General features: G+C 34.1%; 1 protein-coding gene across 1 annotated transcript in view; it reads right to left on the bottom strand.

Moving 5' to 3' along the window:
* Positions 1–12,571, bottom strand: part of LOC127881440 (sacsin-like) — a 61,596-nt gene that overhangs the window by 45,084 nt on the left and 3,941 nt on the right. The window lies entirely within an intron of this gene.

A 12,571-nucleotide genomic window follows, 5' to 3' on the forward strand; every position in this document is an offset into this window, starting at 1 on the left:
AATTATTTTTTCCTTGTTAATTGAAAAACTAACTACAAATGGCGCTGCAGAGGCCGACGCGTATCCCCACGCCGCATGTTTGACCCAGGGGCGCCCCAGGGTTGGTAATGGGGCCATGCATAGTTGAGATTGACCATATTGTCATAGAGAGGTTCAGTATCAATTAGAAGTGAATCGGTGTAGAAATGAAGAAAATATAGTAAAAGGCAATTTTGGATGGGCGTGGCCTATGTGGGCGGGGTGCCACAGGGTTGGTAATGGGCAGGGATCATATTTTCCCGCAACATCAATCGGTCTGGATTTAAATTTGCTTTTTTATTGTTGTTTGTGCTGTTTTCATTAGACATTTTTTTCATTGTTGTCAACTATTATTAATCTGTGTAGGTCTATACCGATGTTTTAAATCGTCAACTCGATAATAGCACACAAACATACAGGGAACCAAAATAATGTCTGTGCGGAGGTTGGCTATAGACAATAACAAAAACCAAATAATAACTCTCTGATTATACTCCTTTAATTGACGTTTCGGCATAATGCCTTTATCAAAACATTGGAAAATATATGTTAACTACATTTTTACGTCTTTTGACTACACAATTTAAATAACAAAGAAAAATGTTTTTAAACGTCAAATGACGTTGTACATGATGACGTCATCAATGGCGTTATATAAAATGGCGCCAAAAAATGTAAAAATTCGCCAAAAATGAAATGACGTTAAACACTTACATATTGTATCTTAATCTTATGTTAAATTTCAATGGTGCTGGCCACAGAGTGCAGGATATGGGTGTATCAGTGTTAACACAAATAAGAGACAGTTCCCATTATTACAGACTTATTAAAGAATTGGAATTCATAAAGAAGTTTCAAACGCAATCACCAAATGGACTAAATACAAAAAATCAACTTGATGTCCTGCTACGGGAAACTATCTTGTAAAAAATATATGTGAAAAACATTTTATATTAATCATCAACAAAAATGAATGTAAAAATAATAGTACTTTATGCAATTTATCTTGTCCATAATGTGTATATGATATATAAAATAGCAAGTATATATGATTATTTAATCAAATATCATTAGAATATTATACATAGATATGGATTGAAATAATTAGAGTCATTAAATAAGTTTACCCTATTTAATTTATGATAATAAGTTTAGGTAGATTATAATTACAAATGATGATGTTTGTTTTATTGTAAAATATCAATTTATTAAATATATAAAGCACACATTTAACATAAGATTAAGATACAATATGTAAGTGTTTAACGTCATTTCATTTTTGGCGAATTTTTACATTTTTTGGCGCCATTTTATATAACGCCATTTATGACGTCATCATGTACAACGTCATTTGACGTTTAAAAACATTTTTCTTTGTTATTTAAATTGTGCAGTCAAAAGACGTAAAAATGTAGTTAACATATATTTTCCAATGTTTTGATAAAGGCATTATGCCGAAACGTCAATTAAAGGAGTATAATCAGAGAGTTATAATTTTTTAATATCCCTTCGGATAATTCAACTGAGAAAAACCAAATAATTGTTTTTTACTTTTATCTCGGGTACAGTTGTATTATGAAATTTATTACAGTTTCACGGCATGATAACAATACATAACAATCGCAACATATTGTTTTGTCTCACAAGAACGTCAATTAACATTAAAGACCAAAGGCCTGATTTTAAACCAGTGCGCGCAGACACCTTAGCAGACAAAACAAAGAAACCGCTATAACAATGATAACTATCAATAGACACACAATGACACCGATAATCGATCGATATGATATGTACATCACAGGCCTTTTACAGTTGGCAAATTTTCAACCACCCTCATTAATTTCGGACACGTCTTTAATCCGCTGTTCACAAGATTTTGATTCTTGATCTAACGTGCAATAAACCGGTCCTGACAGGTTTAGAGACTGCAGCGATTGGTTTATCGCACCTTATCAAGATAAGAATGTAATTAGGGTGTGTTAGCATGTGCACTGTGTAAGTAACTCACAATCGATCTCATGACATGGGAATTTAAGCATACAGAATCGGACCGACTCAGGGATTTTCAATTGGTCTTTCATGACCCCAATCGGTCTAGGACCGACAAAACCGAAAAAAATATGATCCCTGGTAATGGGGCCATACATAGTTGAGATTGACTGTATTGTCATAAGAGAGGTTCAGTAGCAATTTGAAGTAAATCGGTGTAGAAATGAAGAAATTATGATTCACCAGAAATTATAGTAAAAGGCAATTTTGGGTGGGCGTGGCCTATTTTGGCGGGGCGCCCCAGGGTTGGTAATGGGGCCACGCATAGCTGAGATTGACCATATTGTCATAAGAGAGGTTCAGTATCAATTTGAAGTGAATCGGTGTAGAAATGAAGAAATTATAGTAAAACTGCAATTTTGGGTGGGCATGGCCTATGTGGGCGGGGCGCCCCAGGGTTGGTAATTGGGCCATGCATAGTTGAAATTGACCGTATTGTCATAAGAGAGGTTCAGTATCTATTTAAAGACAATCTGTGTAGAAATGAAGATATTATAGTAAAATTACCTAAAAAAATGAGTAAAAATCTCTGACCCGGCCCCACCCCAACTCCCAGAACTTTTAACCCAGGGGTCAGATCAAAATTCTAAATAGTGCAGGGCTGCACATATGCTCATAGCTACCATGTGTGTAAGTTTCAAGGTTCTAGTGCTAATCAGGCCTTTTTCTGTCTATTTAGGGAAAAAGTACCTAGCAAAATTGGGATTTTTCGAGTCGCAAAATCTTCCAAATTGGGAAGAATTTTCATCGAAGAAAGCATTATTTGGGAAAAAAAAATCTGATTTTTTCTTATTAAAGCTAATGTTTTCACACATAGGTATTGCCCAAAAATGCTACGAAAGGATTAAACTGTTTTTTTAACATGTAACAGTCGTTGTCCAGTGCTAACGTAAGTATGTGTATGATAAAAAAAAAACACAGACTTTGTTATGCTTGAAGTTCAAATAAAATACATAGCTTGATATGTCATTAAGGATTTTTTATGAATATTCACAGTCGAAGAACCTGCATCCAACATATTTTTATTCAAAATTCAAGTTGCCAAATGTTAAGAAGCTACAAAGGGTAGTGACTCTGAATCTGGCAGTGGCAAATGTTCATCACTTGCTTGATAATGGGCGAGTCAGATTCTGGGTTAACCGTGGACTGACTGGGTGCTGGAGGTTTCGGTAAATGACAAGTTCGGTAAATTGGATTTATATAGTAAATGCCGTGGAGGTTTCGGTAAATTGGTTTCTATAGAGGTGGTATACCTACAATGAGGTGTTAATGACACCTATTATTGGCTTACAATAACATCAGGGGCATATATTTGCAAACTGTGGATTAATTTTGAGTTGATTAATTAATGCTTTGCCTTGGGTAAAGAATTAAGGGGCATGAATGAGCTACCTCAGAACTTTCTAAAACGAATTTTTTTTGGAAATTGTAGGTACCAAACCAAAAAAATATAGATTGAATTTAAAAAGTGCCATTGAACGTTGAGTTGAGCAAAGATATGCGAATTAAATTACACATAATTAAAAACTGATAAAAATGACATCTAACATAACGCCAGCAGACCCGAATGAATACACTGTGTATTAGCAACCTGCAGTGGTGATCCCTATCTTATCAGCTTAATACACAGGCACTTGGCTACTGTATTGGAACAATGGGATTTACGGCCAAAATAATTGATTTCATTTTTGCCTGAACAAATCCGTTGAATAAAAAAATACTAACTGATTAATTTTGTAATCCATTTTATTTACCATATATTATAAATAGGACACATTTAAAACATGGATACAATATATATAGGACATATTTGAATCTTTCATTTCATTTAAACAAAAATTAAGGGCGTAGCCACATATAAATAAGATACATTTATGACACAGTACAATATAAATTAATTATTAAGGCATATCAATGTAAACTTTTGTATTAAAAGTGTGTGTGAATGTCAGAGTTTATTTACAGGTCTTTTTTTCTTTTTCATAAAATTTATTTACAGGTCTTCCCGACTACCTTATGTGCTGACCTGCTTGTAAGAAAAATAAGCAAAAAATTTATTCATATAAGAAACAAAATATATTGGATAAAAATATTTTTTTATCTGATACACTTTAATTAAGGTTTTTCCAACTATTGTATAAAAATATATATTTAAAACAAAAAAATCATGACCTAAAGATGAACTTTTTATATATAAATTACCTCCCTTGATTAGAATATGAATAGGTTGCAAAGCCTGGATATTTAATATTAACACTAAGCAAACATCTCTAAATTGATAACATCAACTCTGTACATTTTAATCTGATAATTTAATTTCTGCCAAACAACTCAATTAATGTACACGCTTATCGACTATAGGTGCAACAATCCCTATTTATACCAATTTACCGAACCTCCACGGCATTTACTATATAAATCCAATTTACCGAACTTGTCATTTACCGAAACCTCCATAACTCGACTGACTGGCGGTAGTATTTCCCCACAAAACATTCAGTTTGTGTGTGCCTTTCGAGTCAATTTTTCGTATTTTACATCGATAGTACTTCGATTTATGCGACATTTTTAATACTGCGTCCGATTTCCGTATTTTTTTACCCAAATTTACTCTTTCGAACCACAGTAAAGTTAAAAGTGAAACTAGTGACTAGTCCACATTTATTTACCTCAGACCATTGATATTGATTCTCAACCAATTTACAATAATTAATGCGTACACATGGCTATCACTTGTTGTATACATACCTGATAATTCTGAATAATCCAGCACTTCAATATTTAAAAGCTAATTCTGACCTAAAATGACCGTAAATGTGTCTTAAGAAATGCATAGACACAAGCGGCCGCCATTTTGTCTGAAGTCTCAAGATCGCAAAATTGCATTCTGGAACATTCGATACGATGATGTTCTACGCATTGGCACGTTAAAACATGGTGCCGGATTATTTAAAACACAGTACCTACCGGGAAACACATTTTTCAACTTCCATTATTTCGGTCGGAAATTGGGAATTTTTTTTAATAATTGGGAAAAAAAATCCATATTTGGCATTGGGAATGGGTCCGACTATCGGACCCGTGAGATAGGCAGAAAAAGGCCTGCTAATAGTGTAGGAGGAGATAGTGGCCAGGATGGACAGACAGACAGACGGCGGAGATAACCACAATTTCCCCACGCTTTTCAAAAAGCATGGGGATAATAATATAATTATCATAATATTAACCAGAAGTATCTTTCAAACAAAGATATTTGGCCTAAATACAGATTTTGGAAATGAAGGTTGAATATTCATGTTTCTAAATAATTAACTTGAAAACAAAAGTTAAATTGTTGCTGTGTTTTTTGTTTCAGTTGTTAGTTGTTTACTCAATTAATACCTGAACATTTGTTATTTAGGGTATTGCATACTTATGTATACATTTTTTAATTTGTGTTTATACAGTATAAACCAATAAATTACCCACAATTGCTTTCTTACATATGCATGATTGTATTTCAGAATATAAGACTGATATTAAGCAGGCACGGTTTAACCACCAGGTAAACAAGGCTGCCGCCTAGGCGGACAAATTTATGGGGCGGCACTATGAGATACATACAAATATTTAAAAAAAAACGCAGCCCTTCAGTAACAATAATTTAATAATTGTGTTAGTGGAGTGACGCTTTTTTTCACACTAGGTTACATTAAACTATGTCATTTGTATCCTCTGTGGTTGCATTTAGTATAATGTAACCAAGTGTTAAAACAGCCTTTGAATAATTTAAAAGCTGATTCCCCCATCATATTGGATCTGGAGGTATATTGGTGTTAGTAAGCGTTAAGTTAGTTAAATATTTATTGTTTATTGATAATTGTATGAGATGGGAAATTACAGTGTGAATGACAGTCTAACTTAAAATATTATGCATGCTTGCAATGTGTTTTCATAATTGATTCTAGTAAATGTTCTTGCATGTTTGCTATTTGATGACTGCTTTAAGGTTAGCTTGTGTGTTAGGATGTACTAAACTTTAAAAAAAAAAAAATTAAAAACAAGAGCCTCCATTGGAAGACATATGCCCACGTAAAACACTTTTTTGAAACCTAAATGCAGATTTCGAAACCTAAACGCCAACCCTGAGTCAATTTTGCTGATTATGTAACTTGACGTAGATCTTGCCTAACACATTTTCATGGAGTTTGGTGACGATCCGATTACATTAATTATCTCCTCCTACACTATTAGTACTTGAGTAATTGAGCGGAAACGCATTTTTTTATGATTCAAGGGCTGTATTACTCAGAAGTGCCTGGGAAAATTTGGCTGATTATCGAACTTCACTTAGATTTTATTGCCTTACACAATAAGTTATTGAAGGGAAACAAGAAAAAACTCAACTTTTCGATGATTCAAGGGCCTTTACTCAGAAATGTCTTGGTCAATTTGGCTGATTATCAACCTTGACCTAGATCTTATGACCTTACACATTTTCACAAAGTGTGGCGACTTGCTTGAGTAAGTGAGCGGAAACGAGAAAAAACATTTTTTCGATGATTCAAGGGCTGTAACTCAAAAGTGTCTGGGTCAATTTGGCTGATTATCAAACTTGACCTAGATGTTATTGCCTTACACATTTTCATGAAGTATTGTGAAGATACAATGACAATACTGGAGTAATTGAGCGGAAACGAGAAAAAACGCAATTTTTCGATGCTTAAGGGTCGTAACTCAGGAGTGTCTCGGTCAATTTGGCCGATTATCGAAATTGACCTAGATGTTATTGCCTTACACATTTTCATGAAGTGTGGTGAAGATCCTATGACATTTGCTTGAGTTGTTGAGCAGAAACGAGAGAAAAAAATTTTTACAATGATTCAAGGGCCTTAACTCAGGAGTGTCTGGGTCAATTTGGCCGATTATTGAACTTGACCTAGATATTATTGCCTTAAACATTTTCATGACGTTTGGTGAAGATCTGATGACAATTGCTGGAGTTATTGAGCGGAAACCAGAAAACCCCCAATTTCATGATGATTCCTGGGCCGTAAATCAAGATTGTCTGGGTCAATTTGGCTGATTATCGAACTTGACCTAAATGTCATTGCCTTTCACATTTTCATGAAGTTTGGTGAATTATCAAACTTGATCTAGATGTCATTTCCTAACACATTTTTATTTAGTTTGGTGAAGATCTGATGACAAGTGCTTGAACCATTGAGCGGTAACTTATCCAGAAGGAAAGACTAACTAACTAACTAACTAACGGAAGTGCGATTTTAATATGCCCCCAGAACCTATGTTCTGGGGGCATAATAATCTAAAAGATAATGTCATCCTCATCATAAAATAAAAAAAATATAGAATCTTAGCTATTACTTCCATAGTTGTAATCCCCAGCAAGAAGCAATATCAAACTGTGTTAAGAGTTTGCACTTAAGCCCAAATTGCAAGCTTAACTAACACAGTGATTTTTTCCTTCTTTATAAAGTACTGGAAAACAGCACTTTCCCAATGAGAAAACACTACAAATTTCCCAATTGCTGTTAAAAAAATCATAATTAAAGGTTTCTACAAACAATTATTTTTTAAAGGGCAACATTTTTTTAGTTTTCCTATAAAGCTGTATGGCTTGAACCAAAGTAAGTATAATATTGACAACTTGATCAGATTTAGTTATCAATTTTAAAGTATTTGGGATAAAAAACAACAACAAATTAACCAATTCCCCGATATGAAGACTTCACAACACGAATTTTCCCAATTTCAGGGTCTTTAGCACACAATTTTCCCAATTGGATTGGTACAGGTACTTTTCCCAATTTGGCAAAAAATAATCGCTGAACACATCCTGTACAGGGCTCAACATTAATGGTTGTCCTATTGCCCCTGGCAAGTAAAAGTTGGGTCCGGGCAAGTTATTTTATAATCTAGTTGTCCGCCTGGGCAAGCGCAAAAAAGAACAAAGAGCATTTAATTTAGACTTTAATTACACTTTAATTGCTCTAATCATTTTGTTAAATGTTCAAAAATAAAAAAGGTTTTGTGGTGTATCATTTTGATCTTTATTAAAAAATATGAGGTTTAAAGTTAATGTGATATTTCCTGTTCGGGCAAGTGGCTTTACGTTCAGGGCAAGTAGATTTTCTAAGTTCTTGCCCAGCAGGGCAAGTTGGTGTTTAGGTTAATGTTGAGCCCTGCTGTAGCATCTATATTTTTCAACAGAACAGAATTTTTTAAATACTTTATATAAGCAATCCTCATAACACAAAATATAACAATAACAACAGAACTCTAGACAAATGATGTACTCCTAATATGAGTTTGTAAATTTTATCATTTTCAGAACTTTGAATCCTCAAAGATGCATGTAGTAAATATTTTAAGGCTTAGTATATGTTTGGTATTAATATTACTACAGTATTTCCTAATGTCAAAACAAAACAACATATGATAACTACAACGAAAGTTTTCAAATCTGGAACTTTTTTTTTCAATTTTGTCACTGTGAACAGATACTTTTAATATGCATGTATTATCAGACAAAACACCAATTTTATATATCAAACAAATGTAATGCAGATGTAAAATACAAGTTGATTTTTTAAATAAATTTACCCTTGTTTTTGACTGATTTTAGAATAAAGTGTGCCTATGTTGAAGCAATCTGAATTTAAATTTATTTGAAGAAAGGTTGAATAAGAAAAGTGCTTGATGCACACACATCGCGCATCAAGATTCACTGCTACCCAAGTTCAACGCCCAGATTTGATGTCAAATAGAGGCATATATGATACCCGACATTTAATGGTATGACATCACACACGTGGTGTTCCTTCAAACTGTTCTCCCATCCTTTACATTTATAAATTTTGTCCTTGTCCTAATAAACCCTATTTAAATGTTGAAACTTCAGTCACCAACCGATAAATGTATAGAGTACTAACAGTAGCAACCACCACACCTACCTAATTCAGGGGAGATAAGTTTTTTGTATATTCACGATAACTGACCCCACTGTAGGTTGCCAAAATACGCGTCAATTACTCATTGAAAACATATTTTTAGCAAATAAAAAGCACATGGATTTAATAGAACGATGAACATACTTGAAGAATTTGACCAACATATTTCGCGATCGCGTTGATTTCTTTGCCGATTTTTTATGGTCAGTTTTCATTTTAAATTATTTATTTGTTATGTTACGAATTCTAAGTATTTAATGGTTTTATTTAGAAGAAAAATGTATACTTTACATAATAAAAAATAAAAATCTGAAATATCTTGCGCGTATATGTTATGTTTGTTATTTTATAATTACCTGGTAAAATACAACAAGGGAGGTAACTGTTACATTGTAAACAAACAACAACAACAACTTGGCTGTAACACTTGAGAAGTTTATTGGTTCGTTTTATAATACAATTTTAATACTTACACCTGTGTATGTTTTTTATTTGTTTGAACCAATTGAACTTGTTTTTGTGTAAACATTAAGGATAACATTCGAATATAAGTGTTTTATTTATGAAACAAAATTTTACGATTTATACCAAACTTCATTCGTACCAAATTTCATTTGTTTCACATAATTATTGAAAATAACATTGATACAGATAGTCGTACCTATTGATTGAAATTTTGTATATTATATAGATTACACAGTCACTAATGAACTATGAGTGAAGAGTATGAGTATGATTCTGATGGAACTGTTGGCAGGGATGCAGTTATAGAGGTACAGGTCACTGGCAAGCAAGGGGAAGCAAGGATTATTTGAGAAAATCGTTTCATAAATAGTTTAACAATTTGTATAAGTGCTATGTTTTAAAAGCAATACAATTTATGTAATATATATTTTTATGTCCCCCACTATAGTAGTGGGGGACATATTGTTTTTGCCCTGTCTGTTGGTTGGTTGGTTGGTCTGTTTGCGCCAACTTTAAAATTTTGCAATAACTTTTGCTATATTGAATATAGCAACTTGATATTTGGCATGCATGTGTATTTCATGGAGCTGCACATTTTGAGTGGTGAAAGGTCAAGGTCATCCTTCAAGGTCAGAGGTCAAATATATGTGGCCAAAATCGCTCATTTTATGAATACTTTTGCAATATTGAAGATAGCAACTTGATATTTGGCATGCATGTGTATCTCATGGAGCTGCACATTTTGAGTGGTGAAAGGTCAAGGTCATCCTTCAAGGTCAGAGGTCAAATATATGTGGCCCGAATCGCTTATTTTATGAATACTTTTGCAATCTTGAAGATAGCAACTTGATATTGGGCATGCATGTGTATCTCATGGAGCTGCTCATTTTGAGTGGTGAAAGGTCAAGGTCATCCTTCAAGGTCAGAGGTCAAATATATGTGGCCTAAACCGCTTATTTTATGAATACTTTTGCAATATTGAAGATAGCAACTTGATATTTGGCAAGCATGTGTATCTCATGGAGCTGCACATTTTGAGTGGTGAAAGGTCAAGGTCGAGGTCATCCTTCAAGGTCAAATATATGGGTCAAATTGCTCATGTAATGTCACTTCTGCAATATTGAAGCTAGCAATTTTATATTTGAAATGCATGTGTATCTCATGGAGCTGCACATTTTGAGTGGTGAAGGGTCAAGGTCAAGGCCATCCTTCAAGGTCAAACGTCATATAGGGGGACATTGTGTTTCACAAATGCATCTTGTTGGAAGGTATAAATATTTTATATTCTTAAAAAGATATAAGACTATTAATTTAATTAAATGAGCAAATAAGATATTGATTTTATCATAACATTAATACATAAATATGGCATATTTAGATGAAAGGAAATTATTTAACCCATTGACTTGTTTGTGTTTGACATGAAACAATAACTTGTTTGTATATTAAATTAAATATCATACACATTTTAATACTGTTTAAAGTAACTATATACAATGTACAACTAATAACCATAAATAAATACATGTGTTTTAATACATTTATTACAATGTTATAATACTTTAAAAAAATAAGATTTCAGATTGGGACGAAACTTTTCTGCCATCTGACAAAGAAACACAGCCACCTCTGGAGGAATGTGGTCAGGAAGTTGAATGGTCCCAGTCATATTAGGATATTTTGTAAGTCATGGTGAAGGTTAACATGTTAAAAAGTGTCAAGAAATTTTTAACAGGACTACATTTTTATGCCCCCGAAGGTGAGCATCTAGTGATTGCATTTCCGTCTGTATGTCCGTCTCTCCGTCATACTTTTTCAAATGTCTGTGCTTTGAGGTTATATTTTACTTTTTACATAGAATGTCAATGGAAGGAGTAGCAGATTGCAGATTGTAAGCCATCATCCAAGTTATAAGACTACATCAATGTTCACTTCATTTTCATCAACACACAGCAATAACATCAGTATTGTGGTCTCATTGGAGCAATTAAGCACTGAAATGGTTATACATTTTTCACATTCACATGATATAAATGCCTTTTCCATTCTTTCTAAGTATCATCAACAAACGTTAAACTAACAGTTCAATTTGTTAAATAATGCAAAATAAGGTTATGGTTGTTTTCAATGTAATTGTTTGCAAATACATGTATTTGTTAATCATATAGTATTGCTTATACATATTTCATCTCTATCATTATCCCCACGTTTTTTGGAGAAAAAGTGGGGATATTGTGGTGATGTGCATCTGTCCGTCCGTCCTGGTCACCTGCTCCTCCTACACTATTAGCACTAGAACCTTGAAACTGGCATACATGGTATCTATGAGCATATGTGCGACGGTGACAGTGACGGAATTTTGATCTGACCCTGGGTCAAAAGTCATGGGGGTTGGGGCGGGGCCGGGTCAGAGATTTGCACTCATTTTTTATGTTATTTTACATTTACTTCTTAATTTCTGCACCGATTTACATCAAATTGATACTGAGCCTCTCTGATGACAATACGGTCAATATCAACAATGCATGGCCCCATTACCAACCCTGGGGCGCCCCGGCCACATAGGCCACGCCCACCCAAAATTGCCTTTTACAATAATTTCTTCATTTCTACACCGATTCACTTCAAATTGATACTGAACCTCTCTTATGACAATACAGTCAATCTCAGCTATGCATGGCCCCATTACCAACCCTAGGGCACCCCGCCCACATAGGCCACGTCCACATAGGCCACGCCCACCCAAAATTGCCTTTTACAATAATTTCTTCATTTCTACACCGATTCACTTCTTATTGATACTGAACTTCTCTAATGACAATACGATCAATCTCAACTATGCATGGCCCCATTACCAACCCTGGGGCGCCCCTGGGTCAAACATGCGGCGTGGGGATACGCGTCGGCCTCTGCCGCGCCATTTCTAGTAATTTCTATGTTTTCAAGTGTAGTTATACTTATATAAAACTGGTTAAATTCTGCAGTTTTATAAGTATATTACTTAAACGACATTGTTCACAAATGCACAAATCTCTGAGCAAATCTCTTAGTTAAATAACGCAATTTGCAGATTTGCTATACAGTATACC

This window comes from Dreissena polymorpha, chromosome 5, assembly GCF_020536995.1.
Source record: "Dreissena polymorpha isolate Duluth1 chromosome 5, UMN_Dpol_1.0, whole genome shotgun sequence".
Taxonomy (NCBI): domain Eukaryota; kingdom Metazoa; phylum Mollusca; class Bivalvia; order Myida; family Dreissenidae; genus Dreissena; species Dreissena polymorpha.